Here is a 22,232-nt window from a genome sequence, read left to right as displayed (position 1 = left end):
CAAACAGCAAAAAAAACACAATTATATTGTGTCCCACAAACTTTACAACTGAAACTTAATTTGCGAGTGATTGATTAAACCACAATAAGATGAAAAGTGACATTCAAGTTAGGAGAAGAAACCTTGGTCTGAATTATTATCACACAGTTGACCAGAAAACAGGTGAATGTAACCTGTCTCAATGCTTGTGGGAGACACATGTCATATACAGTATGCAGGCAAATGTGATGTTTAATCTTGTACAATTTATCTGTACAAATATGGTCTTAGAGCAGCAATCCCTTCACCCCCAATATGTTGAACCGTGGAGTCTCTCTGAGCTGACTTGTGGTTCCCAACCTCCAGAAACTTCCCGGTTTACAGTAAACTTTTCTTTCGTAATTTTTATTTGGGGGGGGATTTATCTAAATATGGTCACGGGGTCACTAACAAAAAGACGTGATGTCATCTCCCAATGATGTTGCAACTTTGAATTGGCTCTTGGAGCGTGCTTGACCCCGCCGATCAAGTATTCTTGCCAGTAGTGAGTATCTTGGGAACTGGGTGGAGGCACCAGAGATCGGGGGACCACAGATAATCTCTGGAGGTTCTGCTCACCTACCCCTCTTAACCCCCTTGCTGCCAGAGGGGCGTGAATTGCATCAGATTTTTCTTTTGAAGTGAAACTTCTTTGCTGGCACCTACAAAAATTTTGCTTGCACAAATTACCTTCATGGTGACGGAAGTAGCATAATGGAAGTGACGTAATTGTGGGCAAAAGAGGCCGTCGGCCCGCATCATGGTGGGCAAAAGAGGCTGTCTCATGTATAGCAGTTGCCGGGGCCGGCGCGCATGCGCAGAAGCCTCCGGCGCTCGGCACGCATGTGTACAGGCCTCTGGCGCTTGGCATGCATTCGAGGCCTCCGCCACTCAGCACACATGCGCACAGGCCTCCGGCATCCATGCGCAGAAGCAAGGGGACATGTGCACGGGCAGTTGTTGTGCATTCTAGTCCTGTTGGGTCTGACACCATTCCAGTCATTAGGTTGGTGCCTTAGACTAGGGATGCGCAAGCTGGGGAGATTTTTTTGGGGAGGGCGCGGCGGTTGCAGAGACTTTGCTCTCTTCCCTGAGGCATTTAAATTAAATGCCGGGGGACCACGTGAGGCCTCTGTAACTCACTTACCGGGATTCAGAAGAGTTGGTGTGACTCGTCACCATGGCAACGCGGTTGGGGTCACGTAAGGTGACGTCATATGACCCCGCGGCGTCATGGCAACTAGGTCACATGACGCCAGCAAAGAAGGTACTGGGGGGCGCAAGCACGGGGGGGGGAGAGCAGGCAGGGGGCACAGCTACAAAAGTTTGCGCTCTCCTGCCTTAGAATTATAAATAGAGATGGGTGAGTCCGTCCAAATCCGTTTCTCGGATTTTCTCACATTTTCCCCACAAAATCCGTATCACGTAACCCGCCATTGGATACAATCCACTGACTAATTTGTAGAGTCCAATCCGCGGATTCAGCAATCTGTTGTCGGACTTCTAATAATCCGCCAACGCATTGCTGAATCTATGGATTTGAATCTTCAAATCCGGCCACAGGTTGTGGAATCCGGAGTGTATTAGTAATAATAATAAAAAATTCGGAATTTTTTTTTTAAGATTGATCCGCAGAAATTTGCAGACCAAAGGAACCAGCTAATCCGCTGCGGATCCAAATCCGCCTCCACAATGTACCCATCTCTACTTATCAACTCTATATAGTTGGTATGGAAATCCTTCTAGGAAGTGTGGGATGGGACAGATTAAAATATTATCTAAACTAATATTAACTATTAGTATATCTCCCAGCTGGGTACCTCTGGTATGCTCCTTTTTCAGCACAGGCATGTCTCCCTAATTTAAATGGAGGGATGTTTGAGGAGATTTATATATGTAACGGGTATTCCCTCTGGCCTGACCCACCCAATCTCATATTGGCCCGTGTGGTCTAACCAGCCCCCATTACATGGTCGTGTCTGGTGGTGCACCTGTAGGCAACAGGACTCCTGAGTCTCCCGCATGATGGTATTAGTGGATGGTCACTCCAGACAGGCAGCTGAGGTAGTGGGTGCGAGTCCTACCTATATCACGTGCAGCGCCTCCACCTCATCAGGATCTATGCGTCCGCAGGGAGATGGTCCTGATGAGGAACTCCTTCTTGGTGGTGACTTCCACTGGAGAGTAATTTCACACTCACACAGTGGGGTTGTCTTTGAACAGGGCATCTTTATTGTTGATGTAGCAAACTGCCCCATTGCAGCAAACAGCTCAGCCGCACATCTCGCCGTACTGTCCGTTGAAAAGGTACGCCCTCCCAATGGAGTGGTATCCCCTCTCCCCGCAGGGAGATCACCCCTGTGCCAGGTCCCTGGACACAGTGTGGCCTTGTCAGGCTTGACGCTACTTTATATAGAAATGGGCCACTAGTTACTGCACTAGTGGGCCCTTCATCTCCCAAGTCTCAACACAGACTCCTTCCTTTAACTCTCTCTCCAACCAACACACTAACATTGGGCAGTGCTGTGCCTTATATACTTCAGGAACTGTCACAGCTCTGATGTCACTAACTGTGGACTCAGAGCATGTAGCCACTCCCATCCATACATAGGACACCTCACCAGGGTGTGAGGGCAAACCTCCATGATTACTGCTGGCATCCCTGTAACCTACCAGGTTTACTGCCAGCAGGGGAGACAACTGCAGACCATTTTACATGCATGGCTACATATATATATAAATACACACACACAATTACAGTAAATTGAAAGCTGCTCTCTCTTCTATGATTAATCTGAGTGTCGATTTTTAACAATCTGGCAACAGATTTCCGGTTCAATATAGAATCCGAGTTCGGATTCTTAAAAATCCATCTGGATTGTATTAAATGATGGATTTGAATGAATCCGCTTGGCTTTAGGGTACCCAATCCACAGACGGATTTTTTTTGGGGGGGGGGGGGGGTTTGATCTAAACAATCCATGAAATTCCCAGAAACAGATTTGGACTAATTATGAGATGCCTGATATTTCTGTTATAATTTTCTGTCATGAAAACCTGTATTCCTGCACTAAGTGTGGCAACACAAGGCAATACACTAGAGGATTTCCAGCTATCTCCATAGTACCTGTACATAAATAAATAAAAGAAGTGCCACCGTTCTCTAATGTTCTCTCTCTAATTTGCCAACTTCATGAATCATATAGCAGCTACAGAATAAAAACATATAGCAAGCAAAACAAATTAAAATAATTAACCTTCTTATTACCAGAGGGGTCCAAAAAATGAATGACTTTACTAAGTTATATGAAGAGGTAAAAATCCCATGTTTACTCATGGTAAGTTGTCATTTGCATACTGTCCCACAAAATTTGCGTTTCAGGAAGGAAAATGGCTGCACGGGAGACCAGAACTTAAACCAGGGATCCAGGCACCTGACAGGAGAAAGCACTTCAATAAAGGATTTTTATTCTTTTATTCCAGCCGGAGCCAGAAAGCACAGCACAAAACAAACAATCAGAGCTATACTCACAAAAATGGGGCATACGGGGAATCCTAGCTGCCTAGGTGTTAAGTGCCACATCAGAGTCTTACCCAGGGCTTGACTCTCCGATGAGATAGCGAGTGTCTAGAATTGTACAGTATTTTGTTTAATCTGGTATGAACCTAATTGTCTTATTTGAATCACCTGAGAACCATTCTGATCAAAAAATCAACCCCTTTGTAAATTGTATTTTGTTTAATCTGGTATGCAGATAGCATGGGGGAAGCACAGCTTGTGTGTTTGTACAGTACAGCATTGCATGAGGGTCCATTTCAAAGGGAACATTTATAAAGGGACTTATAGAGTTAGAAAAAACAGGATATTCAGCGCTCGTGCTGTGTGATGGTGTGGATGATCCCTTTGCAGCATGTACATAAAGCGTCTCCCCAGAAACTCTCAAATCTAGGTGAACCCTGCTTAGAAAGGGGGGAAGGCACCCTGAAATACAAGATAATAAAAAATGAACAAATGCGCACCAGGGATTAGTGGAAGGTAATTTATTAAAAATACACAAAAACTGAGGGGATCCAACCCCACCTCAGAACAGCTGTGCATCTGGACGGCTAAGTACTACCAAGGAGAACACCTGATGGTGACTAAACCCTAAGCTGCACAGTATACAAATACAGTAAAATTTATATAAAAAACATGAAAGAAAAAAACAAACATGAAAACAACCTATCAACAGATTTGTATAGAAACCACCATATGGTTGGGCACTGGCAAGGGGAAACGGACACTCACACTGAGACAGTCAGCAGACTCGCGGTGTCTGCACAGGATCCAGATCTCGGCACCGCGGAGATGGATAAAACCGCTGCTGTCTCCTTCAGGCTCTGTCTCAGCTTACCAGCATACACGCGCAGGATGACCTGTCGTGACCTCTACGCGTTTCGTACCAAGTACTTCGTCAGGAGGTCACGTACAGCGTCATCCTCGCATATATATAGGCAGCAACTGATTAAAGAAACCAGCCCCCTCAGAGAAACGCCCTTACTTTGCCTAATTGCTACGCTGATTGAAACACCTTGAAATAAGGTTACTAGGCAACAGGGTGTATGGCAACTCATGTGGGGGATGTGTGCAAGTATAAATTAATCATTGCACTCACCCCTATGAAAAAATACAGGAAAAAGACCTCTAACAACATAAATGATATACTATGTAAACAAATCATGCTGAAACCTGTATATGAATAAAAGAAAAAAGAACAAATGATTAAATAAAAACAAATAAATATAAAAACATACATAAATGTTAATGCAAATAAATGTTAATAAATTCATTTTATTAAAAACGGAATACCTTATCTTAAAAAAGGAGTCAATTCAATTAGTTCATTGAAACCATAGGGATGTCTGGTATGCATTTCATAAATCCAAAGTTGCTCCCGTTTCAATAAATGATTATCTCTATTTCCCTGTCTACTACCTAGTGATACACTTTCAAGTCCCTTAAATTTAATACAACTAGGTTCACTGTTATGCACTTCTTTAAAGTGTTTCAAAAGCGGAGTTAATGGCATACCCTTTGCTATTATTTTTGGTATGTTTTTAACATTTCTCAGGTGCTCTAACATGCGCATTTTAAACGGTCTTTTTGTTTTACCAATGTACTGTAAATTACAGCTACACTGTAAGGCATAGACCACATGCGTTGTCTGACAATTAATGAAACTTGTAATATTGTAGACCTTGTTAGTAACTCCTGATGTAACTGTTTTCCCTTGACAGATATGGTTACACGCTTTACACTTTCCGCATTTCTACGTGCCTTTAACTCCTAGGCGAGTTTTAATATCTCCAGATACGATGGCTTCTCTGGAGACTTGACTTGGAGACAGAATGTGTTTAAGGTTAGGTGCTCGTTTGAACACTATCCCTGGTTTGGACTTTAGTTGGGGACCCAAAATGGGATCAGCTTTTAATATCCCCCAATGTTTTTGCAGAATTTTTCTAACATTGTAATGGGTATCACTAAATTGAGTAATGAATGCTGGGATTTGATTTTGTCTCTTCTCACTTTTTTTATGATGATATTTCATCAAAGATTTCCTAGGAATCCTTTCTAGTTTTTTGAGCGAAGAGTTTACTAAATCGCTATCATATTCTTTGTCTAGGAATCTTTTCTTTAAAAAGAAAGATTGTTCTTCATAATCCACAGCCTTAGAATCATTTCTCTTTAACCTGAGAAATTGATTAAAGGGAATATTTTGGACCCATCTCTTATCGTGACAACTAAATGGGTCTAAATATGAATTTACATTTGTAGCCTTAAAATGCGTTTTAGTATGTACAGTTTTGGCCTCAATGTAAATCTCTAAATCGAGATAATGAATGATTACTGAGCTATTTTCACCACTAAATTTTAAATTAAAATCATTATTGTTCAGATTTGTGACAAACTCAAGATAGGAATCTTCTGTCCCCTCCCACACAATAATAATATCATCGATGTATCTCCTCCACAGCTTAAGCTGCGGAGGAGTACATCTAAAGATCACCAGAGACTCCCACTGTCCCATATACAAATTGGCGAAGGACGGGGCAAATGTTGTGCCCATCGCCGTCCCCAAGATTTGCAAAAAATAGAGGGAATCAAACAAAAAATAATTGTGACTGAGGATGAACTCAATTGAGGATAAAATGAATTCAACCTGTGTAATGGGAAGTGTTTGTGGGGTCAATAAAAAGTGTCTAATTGCTTCTACCCCTTTTTTGTGAGGGATACTGGTGTATAGTGATTGAACATCTAATGTGGCTAATCTATAATTATCTTCCCAAACGAAACCATCAAACAATTGTAAAACCATAGTGGTATCTTTAAGGTGAGATGGTAGTGAAGTGACCATTGGTTGTAGAAAAAAATCAATATAGGTGGATAAATTAGAAGTGAGGGAATTAATCCCGGAAATAATGGGACGTCTGGGTGGGGAAGTGAGAGATTTGTGTATCTTGGGGATATAATAAAATATTGGAACAGTGGGAGTCTCCGTGAACAAATATTGATACTCCAACTTAGAAATAATACCAAGTTCCAGAGCTCCATACAAATGCGTTTTAATGAGACTCAAAAATTCCTTTGTGGGGTCCCTCTTTAATGTGACATATGAGATGGGGTCCTGTAAAAGGCGATGAGCTTCCTTAAAATAGTCCTCAGTATTCAAGAGGACTATTCCGCCTCCCTTATCAGCTGACCTTAATACAATGTCAGGATTGGACTTTAGTTGTTTAATACTTTTTTGTTCATCCCAAATTAAATTGGAATATAATCCTAGTTGTTTTTTCTTACACATATCTCTGAAATCTAGTTCAACCAGTTTTTCAAATAATTCTATATTGTGTCCTCTTGAGGCATATGGGAAAAATACAGAATTTGGTTTGAAACCAGTATGTGTGTAACTTCCAAAGTTGACAAAGTCAGGGTCACTCTCTTTCAGTAGTGCTTCTAGATCTTCAATAATAGCCATCTGATCAACTGTAATATCAATTGCCTCATTGTGAGAAATTTGATCTGATGTAGCCTTATTGCTACTATAATGACGCTGTAAAGTCATTTTTCTTAAATATTTTTGAAGATCAATATAGAGATCAAATTCATTTGATTCTCTAGAAGGGGCAAACGTAAAGCCCTTCTTAAGCACTTGAAAGAGATCTTTATCTATAATCAATGAAGATAAGTTAAAGATCCCATTACTGGTTAATGTCAATGTCTCAGGGATCCATCATTTGTTCTTTTTTCTTTTATTCATATACAGGTTTCAGCATGATTTGTTTACATAGTATATCATTTATGTTGTTAGAGGTCTTTTTCCTGTATTTTTTCATAGGGGTGAGTGCAATGATTAATTTATACTTGCACATATCCCCCACATGAGTTGCCATAAACCCTGTTGCCTAGTAACCTTATTTCAAGGTGTTTCAATCAGCGTAGCAATTAGGCAAAGTAAGGGTGTTTCTCTGAGGGGGCTGGTTTCTTTAATCAGTTGCCGCCTATATATACGCGTGGATGACGCTGTACGTGACCTCCTGACGAAGTACTTGGTACGAAACGCGTAGAGGTCACGACAGGTCATCCTGCGGGTGTATGCTGGTAAGCTGAGACGGATCCTGCAGGAGACAGCAGCGGTTTTATCCATCTCCGCGGTGCCGAGATCCGGATCCTGTGCAGACACCGCGAGTCTGCTGACTGTCTCAGTGTGAGTGTCCGTTTCCCCTTGAAGTGCCCAACCTTATGGCGGTTTCTATACAAATCTGTTGATAGGTTGTTTTCATGTTTGTTTTTTTCTTTCATGTTTTTTATATACATTTTACTGTATTTGTATACTGTGCAGCTTAGGGTTTAGTCACCATCAGGTGTTCTCCTTGGTAGTACTTAGCCGTCCAGCTGCACAGCTGTTCTGAGGTGGGGTTGGATCCCCTCAGTTTTTTTGTATTTTTAATAAATTACCTTCCACTAATCCCTGGTGCGCATTTGTGGACTTATAGAGTTATACAGGAGTTAGACAAGAGGTGGACGTCTGTCGTCTGGATCTGCCATTAACTTTATCTGCAGATTCATACGTGTATTACTGGACAGCTTTCGGTGAGCTCCCTATTCTACACTTGTGTTCTGCACTTGTAGGCCTGCACCATTAAGGCACCTCCATCCCTCTCATCCACTGCAGTCTCCCCTAAAACTTCTCCCCATCTACCCACACTCATCACATCTTCCTCCCATCACTACTCCATCCATGCAAGCACTCAAAGCCTTCTGCAAACAACTGCAGAATAAGACTCCTGCACAGTCAATAGGGTCCTGCCTATAGACCTTTCTTGGGAAGCATGAACCAAGGCTAGGGTACCAAGCTATTGCATAATATATGTATCCAGGACTATGGCCTGTTTTGTGTTTCTAGTCATTAGTTATCTCATTCTTATCCATCATTGAGGAGAACTGTGTGTCTTGTTGCCCCAGGACATGTGTGTAAGGGGTCCTGTTGCCAGTGTGTGATATTTGGAGGCCGACCTAGCTACGTGCCTCCCTCCCCTCGGCTCCCAGTATGGGTCACGCTGCCGGGAAGCAGGAATTTGGGCCGAAAGGGGAGGGATATCTCCATCCCCTGTTCTTATTTAGAGGATTGAGACTGTCCACTGCCCTCATCGGTACCCCAGGTGGAGGTTGTCTGGGAACTACGTTTTGGGGTCCTGAAATCAATCCCCCTTCAGCTGGGAACCGGAGTCCAGATAACAGCTGTAAGCAAACTAGAGGAGCCAACTCTGGATATCATGCTCATAAATGCTAGTTTAGTTGTCCACTGTGCCCTGTTGGTTTGTCAGATGATTGTATTGAGTTAATCACATCTAAAATGTATCACAGAGACCTGGATAACTGCTGGGATTGACATTCCTTTGGTGGACCTAGTCCCTGATGGGTACAAAGAGACATAAACAAGTGCACATCACAAGTGAACACATATAATACACAGGTATGCCCTCTATAATCAATGGGGGGAGACGCTGGTTCTTCTTACCGCCGTTCTCAGACTCCACTTCACTAACTTCTCTTTTGTTGGAAATGTAAAGACATGAAGTAAACAACATGCTTTCTGCCATATCCGTTCAAGCATATCCACTGCAGACACGCTTGATATCCCTAGCTAGTTGCCTTGGTTTTATAGTTTTATGTGTACAACAGAGAAAAACAAACTGTGTAGAAAAAAAAACAAACAGAACTGAGTCTAGTGATTTTCAATGATAAAATAAAAGAGAGGGAGAGAGAGGGAGAGAGTGGGGAAAGAGAGGGGGAGAGAGGGAGGGGGAGAGAGAGAGGGGGAGAGAGTGTTAGTTCACTTCGGAGCACACCTAGTAGGCAACAAACAGAATAGTTTTTTTGTGTGTTAATAAAAGCTGTCTCCACTAACAACTGAAATGTTAAAAAATATAGTCAGGCAGTGAGTCCTGGGTGACTCAGATTTAATGGAAACATGAGTGCATATTACTGAGTTTGCATATAGTTCCCTTCAGAAACTATCTCTGCAACTCAACTGAGTAAATGTTGGTCAAATAAGAGCATTAGGTCACGTATTGGACTTAATACAATGTAATAAGAACAGTGAAAAGAGTTGGCATAAAGCTGTGAGGGAGAAAAAAAAATCAGAATCTGCTACACATAGATCCTATATGTTGACTGCCTGTGGATCTCATTATAAATAAACTATTCAGCATGTTGTTACTTGTATTTTGAATTTATCTGATATGTTTTTGTATTACTACGCAAAAAGTATGTAACAACTTTCATAAAATGCCATGAAGGGACTTTGCCAGTGGGATACGTTTTTAAGTAGAATATAATTTCACATTAGCAGTACACTTGAAGAAGAATCCTAGGAGATTTTGAAAGCTCTGTACACTACAATTTCATCTATAAAGAACTGTAATTGTACAGTATATAAATAAAAGATATTACAACCTACATCAAATCTAATTTTCTCCAGGAGCAACTCAGCTGCTAGAACTTTGATTTACACATTAGGGATAAAAAGATGACATTAACACAGATTTCGATACAAAGCACTATCGCTCCTATTTAGAATGCGTAGTTATTTCCATCCAACAAACAACAACAACAACAAAAAAAGGCGGCCCCGTGGGAGGCCTCCCTTTTCTTTAAAAAACACAATGTGGGGGCTAAAGATCAAGACACGTCTGTCGCAGGTGAAGACGTGGATCTAGAACCAGACTCCGAAGAAGAAGTAGACACCCCACTCACCTGTAAAGAAATGCTGGTATTTGTTCAAGATAACAAAAGTTCTTTTCACTCTGAGATACAAAGTATCAACTGCAGTCTCAAGGATGAGAAAGCGTCCATAGGGGACCATATTGTGGACTTGGAGAGAAGGTAGATACCACTGCCCTTGCTCAAGAGACCCAGGCCAAAGAAATTCAGGAACTAAAAACCCAAGTTAAAATAATTTTTCGAAAAATTGGAAGATAAAAAGAACCGGTCAAGACGCAATAATCTGCGGATCAGAGGAGTATCAGAAGAGGTGGATAACACCCAACTAGACACATATCTTACCTGGCTTTTTACATCTCTTCTACCAGAAGTACCGGGGGATAAACTCCAGATGGACAGAGCACACAGGCTCCCTAGACCTAAAAATCTAGATCTAGCAAAGCCATGAGATGTGATCACACGTCTATATTACTTTCACACCAAAGATGAGATCCTGAGAGCTGCTAGATCCACCCCAAGGATTGAGCTGGATACTGTCCAACATCTCACCTTCCCTGATTTGGCTCAAATCATGCTGAACAAGCCGAAAATGTATGCGCAGGTCACCAACACACTGCGAAACAATAAAATGTGCTATCGCCGGGGTTTCCGGTGCAAGCTACTGTTCTCCTACCGAGAAACAATGTATGTCCTCCTTTCACCAGAAGAACGCAAGGAAAAATTGAGATCACTGGGTTTACTTGAGCTAGAGGAACCGGTGGCCCCCTAGCGGGCTCGTCTTTCACCTAAAGCACAGTGGCCGGCATGGGTGAAGACTCCAACTTCAAGGCGAACAAAAATTCAGCCTATTTGAAAACCAGAGTTGACCATTCACTAAAAATTTACCTAAGGTGGCACCGTAAGCTGCGATGTATTCTGGATATAAGTTACAAGTGGATATGTTGTCCATTTCAGAAAATGTTTCTTATAGTTTAATAAAGGTCTTGAGACATCTAGAGTCTGATCGCCAGTTTGAGGTAATCTGAAAGACTAGAAGGATACTCTTTGAGGAAGCGCTATTTCAGCGCGAAACATGTCAGAGGTACATCCCCTGCGCCACCATGCTGTGCACCCCCAATAAATAATACTTTCATTTCCTCCTCTTAGCCCCGGGTTGTTTTCTTCTTTGGACCGGCTGTGCTTCACTTTTTCCATGAGGATTCCTGTCTGCATTGTATACCAGCTGGACGCACGCTTCTGGGACGGCAAACAAACAACACTCATGTGAGTAAGAACTATATCATTATATCACTGGATATTCATACCTTGCTCTAGGGTTGCTGCCAGATAGAGACCTGCTGTTTACACTGATGTTCATATACATCGGTTAGTTCAGATTAGGTTTTTGTTACACCATTGGCAGCAGGTAACCTATTAATGAGCTCTGCAATCAAGACACTTCTAGTTGTTTGTGGTTACTTACCTATCCCAGGGTCCGCCTAAGTTTGCTTATTCACTTATGACTATCAGATCTCACATTTTGATGCACTTGGTTTGGAGGACATTCCTCCTACAGTTTCTAATATGAAAGACCTGAGCTGTTTGCGCACCAAGAAGTAACTGAAAACAGCATCCCAAGTTGCGATATGTTTTGGACACAGGTTACAGATCGATATGCTGTTTACCCCAGAAATGTTTTTCAAAGTTAATACAAGTTCTGAGATACCCAGAGACGGTCCGCCACATTGAACTACTCTGAAAGCTTAAGACAGTATCTCAAGTTGAGATGTGATCTGGACACAAGTTATAGTTCGATATGCTGTCTGCTCCAGGAATGTTTTTTCAAAGCTCAGTGGCTGACTTTATATTATATATTAGGTGTTAAAGGCTATGTTTCATGTACATTTTTTACCCTGTCTTTTTTCCCAATAGGTTAAATATAGCTATTGTGATATCTGAACACTGACTATCAGCTTGAACCACTCAATGTTTAAAAGAAAGTTAAGGTGATGTAAAAAATTACAATGTTTGATTCCCCCCCTTTGTTCTGAGGTGCATGACCACCTATACAATGCACCCCGTGGTCTATGGTGTTTTTCTGTTGTTGTACCTTTCCAAGGGTTTAGCTCCCAAACAAAGGGGAATGGCAGCTTTGGGCTGTTGAGTCACTGCCCGCCCCCCTGGCAAGCCCTTGACAACACAAGGAGGACGGTGAATCTAATCCACGTGGCAAAACAAGCAGTATGTCCATCTCTTTTACTCACAGAAAAATCATTCGATATATTAGATTGGCAGTTTATGATGGCCACGTTCTCACTGATGGTATTTACATCCAAAATTCTAAATAGTATAAACATGTCTCCAATGGCCATAGTGAAAACTAATAACTCTTTGTCTGATCCTTTCCCAATACTAAATGGAACCAGACAGTGATGCCTGTTGTCCCCTTTGTTGTTTGCCCTGGCCATAGAACCATTAGCCTGCCAGATAAGAATGAACCCCAATATTACTGGTATTACTGTGGAAAAGGAGGAATTCAAGATAGCTCTTTTTGTGGATGGCATATTACTGACACTTTTAAAATCTCTTATCTCACTCCCTAACCTTTTCCAAGTTTTATTGGAATTTGGTTCACTTTCAGGTTACAAAATTAATCACACTAAATCCTTGGCCCTTAGTTTAAACCTCCCTAAAGAAATGGTAAAATTACTCCAACTTAATTTTGACTTTAAATGGCATCTGAACCATATTAAATATTTCGGTGTACAAATAACCAAAGATTACACCACATTATACAACACAAATTTTAAACCCTTTTTTGATCAAATAACAAAAGACCTGGCCACTTTGAAACCATATATAATATCCTGGTTTGGGAGGATAGCCACTATTAAAATGAATATTTTACCTAGACTCTTCTATCTTTTCCAAACTCTCCCAGTTAAAATCTGCCAGAAAGACCTAAATAATATACAAAAGAAAATACTAAAATTTGTATGGCAAAACAGACGCCCCAGAGTCCGCAAAGATATTCTTTATAAATCTAAATTAGAAGGAGGCTTATCCCTCCCGAATCTACAAAAGTATTACAGAGCAGCTCAATTAGGGCAACTAATTAGTTGGGATACAAACCCTGCAGATAAAAGATGGGTTGAACTAGAAAAGTTGATTTTCTCCCCATTTGAAACCAAGAATCTCCTCTGTCTTAACAAAAAATCTAGACCAGCTGAGATTTACAAGAACCCGGTGATATCCTTTGCCTGTAATCTCTGGGACTCCCTTAAATCCACATTCCAACAAACCAGTTCCCCTTCCCTTATGCAACCTCTGTTCACGGACCCTTCTTTTCCTTTTTACACGTGTAACGCAGTTCCCCCCCTCCTATCCCCCCACCCCTCCTCCCCCCACTCTGGAAGATGTACTACTGGTTACTGCTGTTTGTGATGCCATCAAACCTGTGAGGGTCCAGGAGAGTTGAGTAGTCCGCGATGGTGTGGGGTACTGGACAGGCTTTTGGTGATCTTTTTAGTCTTCACTCATGGGTGTCAGCACCTCCAGTTGTGGTGGGCTCCAGGATTTCCAGAGACAGTCCCCACCAGAAGAGACTTCTTCCACACCCCTGCCCAATAGACTGTAGACTCACGCAGGCGTATATAAAACAAAGGGCTTTATTTGGGCAGTCACTGCAGATAGAATACAGCAGATGCAGATGGATGTTAGAAGGTTCCAGGCCTCTGGATGATGCTGGGCTCTCTGGTAGTCTTGAGGCCTCTGATCTCTCTTTTACCAGCCAGCCCAGGAGGGACTGACTGGCATGTCTCACTCCCAGCCGGGAGGAGCAGCACATACCTCCTCTCCCTAGGAGGGGTGGAAGAGAACTCCCTATAATTTGTCACTTCCTCTCTGAGACTCCAGGAGGGGAGGGCACAAGGTCTGTACCATGATTGGCTGTATACACACACTGAGTCACCACCACTTCTGTCACTCAGAGAGTCAGCATGGGGGGGGTGTCAATGCCCCTAGGATAGCCTAAGTGCACAATTGCCAAGAATTGGAAACAAGCTACCCCTCCATCTCTGAACCAAATAAAAAATAAAATATGGCATATAGTCGATATGGAAAAACTTTCAGCATCCTGTATGGCTCCACTTCACAATTTTCGGAGACTTGGGCTTCTTGGTTTCGACATGCAAGTATATCTTCATATTTAGATTAGAACATTTCTGAACGGTGTGTTTTATGATGTATTTAAACTGTTGTCGACTACACTATATAAGTACAAATGCTGTCCCCTTCCCTAATCCCCCCGATTGTGTTATTACCAGATTGTATGTACCAATATACCCCCCCTTTTCTTTTTTATGTACCCTTTTCCTTTAAAAAATTTTTTAAAGATCAATAAAAAATTCAAGTAATAAAAAAAAAAAAGGGAAATTTAGGAAAAGAAGTCCCTGCCCTGAAGAGCTTACAATCTAATTGTTAAGTAGGAACAACGTACAAAGACAGTAGGAAGGTGTTCTGGTAAGTGCGTCTGGAAGGGGCCATGGTCGATGTATGAGGTGTAAAGTATCAGCCACGGAACTACTCATATGCTTTGTTAAGGAGGTGTGTTTTAAGATGGGTCATAAAGGTAGATAAAGAGAGTGCTAGTCGGCTATTGCAGGGAAGGGCATTCCAGAGGTGTGGGGCAGTCAGTGAGAAAGGTTTAAGGCAGGAGACGGCTTGAGAAGACATCCTTGAGAAGAACGCAAGAGTCGGGATGGTGTATAGTAAGAAATTAGAGCTGAGATGTAAAGAGGAGCAGAAGAGAATTCAATGTATGATGCAGGATTTGATAGGAAGCCAGGAGAGGGATTTCAGCAGAAACGCTAAGACAGATTTAAAAAAGAGTAGAGTAATTCTGGCAGCAGCGTTTAGGATAGATTGTAGGGGAGACAGGTCAGAGGCAGTAAGGCCGAATAGCAGGAGGTTACAGTAGTCGAGACGGGAGAGAATGAGGGCCTGAGTCAGAGTTTTAGCAGTCGAGCAACAGAGGAAAGGGCGTATCTTTGTAATGTTGCAGAGGAGAAAAGAACAAGCTTTAGCTACCTTTTGAATGTGAGAGGTGAATGTGTGAGAGGTGAATGTGAGAGAGGAGTGTGACCCCTAGGCAGCGTGCTTGTGCTACTGGGTGAATGATAGTACTTCCAACAGTAATGTGGAAGGAGGTAGTAGGGCCAGGTTTGGGAGGAAGTATGAGCCACTCTGTTTTTGCCATGTTAAGTTTAAGTCGGCGGAGGGCCATGCAGGATGATATAGCAGAGAGACATTCAGAAACTTTGGTCTGTACAGAAGGTGTAAGGCCAGGGCTTGAAACGTACATTTGTGTGTCATCAACATAGAGGTGATATGTGAACCCAGGAGATGTGATTAGGTCACCTAGAGAGAGTGTGTAAAGAGAAAAGAGATGTCCCAGGACAGAGCCCCGTTGACGTCAATGGGATACAGCTTGAGTGATAAACGCTTATGCTAGCATTTCTAATGAAGATTGCACAGAAAAAAACAACAGGATTCAATATTACGAGATTTTCTTTTTTTCTTCACCTACTACAGGGACATGGAACTGTTATTTTACATCCTTCCCAGAAACAGTGTAACAAACGCACATCCTAATGTCTATAAAGGGAAGTAAGATGGAGATCATGTATGGATCGTTCACCACCAACAACGTGGGAGCTACATGTGCAGGGGCTTATCTGAATGGAGCTAGGAGCTTCCCTGACATTGCAAAGCAGCATCACAATTTATTAAATGGGGGGTTTGCTCTGTAATTTTCCTTCAAGTCTAAAAATGTTATAATAGTTTAACAGTTTGCCGTGTATTATTCTCCATGATCTGCTATGCACCGCTGGTTCCTCTAACATCCTTTTTCTGTGCCCTAAAAGGAGAACAGGTCGCATACTTTTGATATCTCCCCTTCAACACTGACCTTAAGGTTAACTATTCAACATGTCTAGGCATGTTTTACTGAACCATGCTCCTTGTATTAAAAAAACAAAGCACAGAAACAAACCACAGATGATTAAGTTTAAAAAATTAAAAGTTTAAAAGATTACCTAAAAGTGCAGATCCTTTTGGACCAAGAACAAATGATGACATGTTTAAGAGATTGTATTGGAAATTGATACCTTTGTTTAGATCAGTGTTTTTCAACAAGGGTTCCTAGGAGCCCATGGGCATCCCTAAAGGGTTCCCTGAAATTTTCAACTAATTTGAAAATGGTGCCAAATACAGAAGAATTCACAATGCATCTAATCTCAGACACATTATTAGAGAGGGTTGGGGTTCCTTACACTGCATCTAATCTCAGACACATTATTAGAGAGGGTTGGGGTTCCTTACACTGCATCTGATCTCAGACACGCTATTAGAGAGGGTTGGGGTTCCTTACACTGCATCTGATCTCAGACACATTATTAGAGAGGGTTGGGGTTCCTTACACTGCATCTGATCTCAGACACGCTATTAGAGAGGGTTGGGGTTCCTTACACTGCATCTGATCTCAGACACGCTATTAGAGAGGGTTGGAGTTCCTTACAATGCATCTCATCTGAAGAAAAGGCACACCAAAAACAAACTAAAAAACTTTATAACAATAAAAATAAGATCCTACAGAATGCATACTTACAAGAAGGCCATTCTTTTAGCCATAAAACAGATCTAATGTTACTTTTTTTTAAAAATATAATCAGTGGTGGATTTCCCATCAGGCCCGGGTCTAGAGTGGCAAAATTTTGGGGTGGCAAAAATATCCACCCCCATATACTTTTGCCGAGCTCTCGAGCCTATCGGGCCTGATGAGAAGGCACTTAGCTGTTGCGCCTAATCCTTCTGAACCGCAGCCTCAAATGACGCCGCGGACGTCCCCGATGTGACATCACGCAGCGTTTTGTTGCCATGGCAACGCGACCTCGCAGCGTCAAATGACATCACGTTCCCATGGCAACGCGATGCCACGTTGGTGACAACTTTTGTTGTTTTTTGACAACTTGTGCGCGGCGGTTCAATAGGAGGAGGGGGGCAGCAGCAAGGAGGCGTCGCAACAGCTAAGTGCCTGGGGCCGGCAGACACATTCATAATTGTATAAGGTAAATCCTCTTTCCTTGCTTTACCATGAAAAGGTGTATGAGGATATGATTGTTTAAGGTAAATCCAGATTAGTTCACTGCAACAACACCAGTAAGCAAAACAAGTAATTCTGCTCTGGTGTTTGTATAATCAGTTGAAACACACTGAAACGTTACAGGTGGTTGGTATGTAGCTGTGCTTTTGCATTCTGTGCCTGAAAAACGTGTTTGTCCAGGTTTGATTTGGTGCTAGGAGCCTGCGAGCTGATCAGACATTCTGTGAGACTCAGGGGAATATCACGGTCTATGCTGTCAATGTAGGATAATGATTCTCTGTATTTTTGCATGGCAACACCTCTAGCTAAGTTTGTAAAAGGAAGTTTCGGCGTTACGTGACCCACCACGTTGCCATGGTGACGCGACGCCGAAGACATGGTAGGAGACATTGCAGATGCCTCACGCGAACCCCAGGCAACCACTGCGCCTCCCTGAAAGATCTTGCGCACGCCCCTGGGGGGGGGGGCATTTCCCCACTTTGCGCACCCCAGTTCTATATAATCTTTTTACTCATAGATAGTCTAGGGCAGGGGTAGGCAACCCCAGTCCTCAAGAGCTACCAACAGGTCAGGTTTTCAGGATATCTCTGCTTCAGTGGAGAAAAGAGAGGAAAAAGCAGCGCACAAACAAGGGAGTAGGGTCCAAAAACAAAAACAAAATTATTTTAATTATATATGTCCTACGCGTTTCGTACACTTCTGTAATTTATCAAGGAATCCTTGATAAAGTACAGAAGTGTATGAAACACGTAGGAGAGCTGTGTACCTCTTTTTTTATTCATGGCCAAATAAAACTTTTTCGTTTTTGGACTCTACTCCCTTGGTTGTGCGCTGCTTTTTCCTCTCTTTCCTCCTCTGAAGTTATTACAGTGGCTGAAACGCCACAGAAAGGCCTCCTGAAGTGGGATATTTCATATCAAATGTGAGTACTTTCCTGATTGAAGATTTTACTGAAGACACCCCCAATGAGGTTCTTGATGGGTGTGGGATACCCCACTTTTTCATAATCTTCGGGGGATATTTGTCACATTGCAACCAAGTGATTATCTCAGGACCGTGAATTTAAATAATATATTCCCAGTAAGGAGTACTGTGTCTATATACTATGAAATATTGAAAGGATTCAATTTCTTGAGCACCCTTATATTTTTCGTACTACTGTTATCTCTGCTTCAGAACAGGTGGTGCAGTCTTTGACTGAGCCACTGATTTGGCAACCTGTGCTAAAGCAGGGATATCCTGAAAACCTGACCTGTTGGTAGCTCTTGAGGACTGGGGTTTGCTACCCCTGGGTTAAGGGAAACAAATCAGTACAGATCTCAACTGTAATCATAACTGAATTCTCCACTATAGGTGCTCTCTTTAAGACATGCACAAAATACAAATGGGAAAAAATCAGTAATTTCACCTATAAAAACAAAATAAATGAAAAGTGAACCAATAAAATATCATTTTTATTTCTCTTAAATTCCTATCAGATCACTCTATGAATTTACAATATATAGACTAGCTCGCAATATCTACAAAGTGAAATTCTAAAGCAATAAGAATAACCTTTTGCAGAAATCACTATTAATAAACATAGATAGCACTTACCTCTACATTTACTTTGTTAGTACAGACGGTACTAGCATTCTGGGTTGTCATAGCAACCAGTTCCTTTAAAAAGGGGCCTTTCTATGCTGATTGCACCACCCCAGTAGAAGCTGCTTGCCGACGAAATGCACATCGGGTGTTCTCTTCTATGTGATGCGTCTTCATTGACGTCACAGCCCACAAGGTCTGTAGGGTTTGATACAAGCATGGCGTCTCTGCAGGATGCTTTATATGCTTCTAACCCGCCCCAGAAAACGCTATGAAGTTACGATATAATAGCAGATTCTGTACTAACTCTCTCTATTGATCTCGCCACTACTTTCCCATACACTAACCCAGGGGAGCGCAAACTTTTGGAGCTGTATCCCCTGCCTGCAGCCCCTCGCTCTCGTGCCCCCCTTACCTTGTTTGGCGCATCAAATGACGCCGCAGGGTCATGCGAAGCGACGTCACACATCCGTAGCAACGGGTTCATGTGACGTCATGTGACCCCGTTGCCATGGAGACAGACGTGTCACGTCACTTCGCATGACACCGCGGCCTCATTTGATGCTGAGTTGCCGTGGCGACGTGTCACAGTGACTCTTCTGAATCCCGGTGAGTTGCAGAGGCCTCATGCGATCCCCCGACATTTAATTGAAATGCCTCTACAACCGCCGGCGCTCCTCAAAAAATATCCAGTGCCGTCCCACTTTGCGCCCCCCTGCACTAACCCATTGTGGGTCACACAGTTCCATTTAAATATTTATTATATGATTGTTATCAAATGTATCATGATTAGGTTTAATTGTGTAATATAGTATGACATGCAGTGTTACTGGGATATAAACAAATATAACGTGTACAACAAGAGAAAGAACACAAGTCAGCTAACATTGTCATTGTACTTCTACATGCCAGATTAATCAATGAATTATATGTGCAAAATTACTCAATGAAAATTGTGTAGGTGATAGGATAAGTATCCCAGAAATATTATCACCATGATCACGGTCACTTTTTGATTAAAATAAGTGGAATCTTATATAGCATACAGCATATTATACAGCATATAGGCTGTCTCCTTCCTTTCAAAGAGTAATTCATTTGCAGGATATCTCTGGTCATCTAAGAGAACATCTCCGGAGGTGGAAAGGTGACACTGCTGAGTGATGCAGCCAATCTAATATTTCCCATGCCATTGGGAGGTTACATCCCATGACTGCAATGGGCGACAATCATTTAAGCTAGAAAAGAGAGCAGTGTGTCAGATGCCAGATCTAAATTCCTTAATGTCATTATAGGTTTATTCAAGTAAGAAGTAGCAACCTTTGCCATCATGGAACTTTATTAAACAAGCCTTTTAAAGCAGCAAGACAGCAACATATCTTATGGAAGTAACTCACGGCATGGGGATGACAAAAGTATCTCACTTCTCGCTGATGAAGTGGCACGAAAAGCGCTAGAATGTACTAGAGACCGCTACTTTCCCCGCCAGGAGTGGTCCTACCCAACATAGTCGGTTTGAGTGTGTTTGCCCCCAACTACCATTTTGATTTGAGACGCCATCTGGACTGTTATTTCCACCTAACGCTGATGTCATTACCATGCATCCCCACCTGTCATCCGGGGTATATGACGGCTAAGCATCGGTGGTGTGCGAGATGGTGTCCTGCCCGCTGTTGAGGTCTAGGAGAGACACGTCCGGTTGCACCCCATTACGGGCCCTGTATCTCTGGAACCATGGGGTCCCCGGACATGAAATCAATGTGGTTCTGCTCCGGAGACCCCCTGCTCATCTACACTAGTATTAAAAAATGATATTAAAACAGCATCATTACCTTAGCGACTGGCCACTAAGGCAATGAAGGGGTTAAACATCAATAGCCTGTTTCTTGGGGCAGAGGGGGTGGATGAAGGGGGTAGTACTCCCAAGGTGGGTGTTTAGGCCTGCATGGAAGGTTGCAAGAGGAGTTAACCCCTTCCCTGCCATAGCGGTGGGAACCACTATGGGAATGAAGTGGTTAACCAGTCCCGCTACACCCCAGTAGGCCTAAACACACACCCTTGGGGCTACTACCCCCCTTCACCCAATACCTATACCCACAAGAAACAATAATAAACAGAACAAACCCCCACAACACATACAGTACAGTAATGGGCAAAATAACAATTATCCAGACATGGATAATAGCTAATTTGCCCATTATAAAATAAAACATTAGCCAGCCAGCATAAATAAAGTAAATAAACCTTTCTACTTACCCCTGCCATCATAAAGGGCATCCTCATCAGCATACTGCAGGTCCATGTCCTCCGATGCCAACAAGAATATAAGAAAAAATACAATCTAATTGTCCCTAACCCTTTAATCACATTAACGGTTAATAACTGCTATAGTAATTAAGGTCTTACCCACCCTCCCCCGCTACCCACCCGGGAGGCCTTACCACCCACCCCGGACCCACTATACTCACCCTCTACCCATTGATTGGTATAGTGGTATATCATACCCATATAATAAGGACATAATAAGCCACTATAGCACTCAATGGTTATGCTAATAAAAATAATTAAGGCCAAAAATACACAATAATTGAAGAAATATACAAGCACCTAAACACACCAACAATAAAAAGCCTAATAGTACACATGAATAAAAATGATGTATAACCAAAACAGCAAAACAATCAAAATTATGTTATTTCAAAACATAAGAATTAAATTAAATAAACACCTATCCAGCCAATTAAAGAAATAAAATCACTAGCCAACAATTCAATAAAAAAATAAAACCAGTAGCCAACAAATCAATTAATTAATTTAAACCAGTAGCCAGCAAAACAAACAATACATTTTAAACTCTAACCAATCCTAAAATGTACTAAAAACAAGCCATCCAAATTCAAAACTATTTTATCCAAACAATAAACAGAAATCAAAAAAATAACAATCAATAGAAAACAAGCATTTGTCAAAAAATGCATTGGCTGTCACTGTATTTATCTGTACCCTAAAGGGGCACAAATTAATACAGTATCAGTCAATTTGCAATCACATAAAAAGAAATAAGTACAATGCAAAAACCTGCAATTTTTTTTTAGATACATTCAATATTTTATTTACCTTTAGAAGTCTTTACCCTCCAACTCCCGGCGTATCTGGAACCTCTCGTACCATGACATCATCACCCGCAATCCAATGCCATCCACCTTGAAGACCAGCATCAGGTTAAAA

At 42.0% G+C, this 22,232-nt stretch overlaps 1 protein-coding gene and 1 long non-coding RNA gene across 6 annotated transcripts in view; one reads left to right on the top strand and one right to left on the bottom strand.

The window, feature by feature from the left end:
* The window catches only part of LOC142463085 (uncharacterized), a 28,160-nt gene extending 16,622 nt beyond the window's left edge, over positions 1-11,538 (top strand). For both annotated transcript variants that reach the window (XR_012787368.1, XR_012787365.1), the window contains exon 3: positions 11,426-11,538. This is a non-coding gene — a long non-coding RNA (uncharacterized LOC142463085). The remainder of the gene's footprint in view (positions 1-11,425) is intronic.
* Positions 1-22,232, bottom strand: part of CDKL2 (cyclin dependent kinase like 2) — a 53,781-nt gene that overhangs the window by 21,670 nt on the left and 9,879 nt on the right. The gene's annotated exons all lie outside the window — the stretch shown is intronic.

The sequence above is a fragment of the Ascaphus truei genome, chromosome 1, assembly GCF_040206685.1.
Source record: "Ascaphus truei isolate aAscTru1 chromosome 1, aAscTru1.hap1, whole genome shotgun sequence".
In the NCBI taxonomy this organism is placed as follows: Eukaryota; Metazoa; Chordata; class Amphibia; order Anura; family Ascaphidae; genus Ascaphus; species Ascaphus truei.
This window is presented reverse-complemented; position numbering and strand designations above follow the sequence as displayed.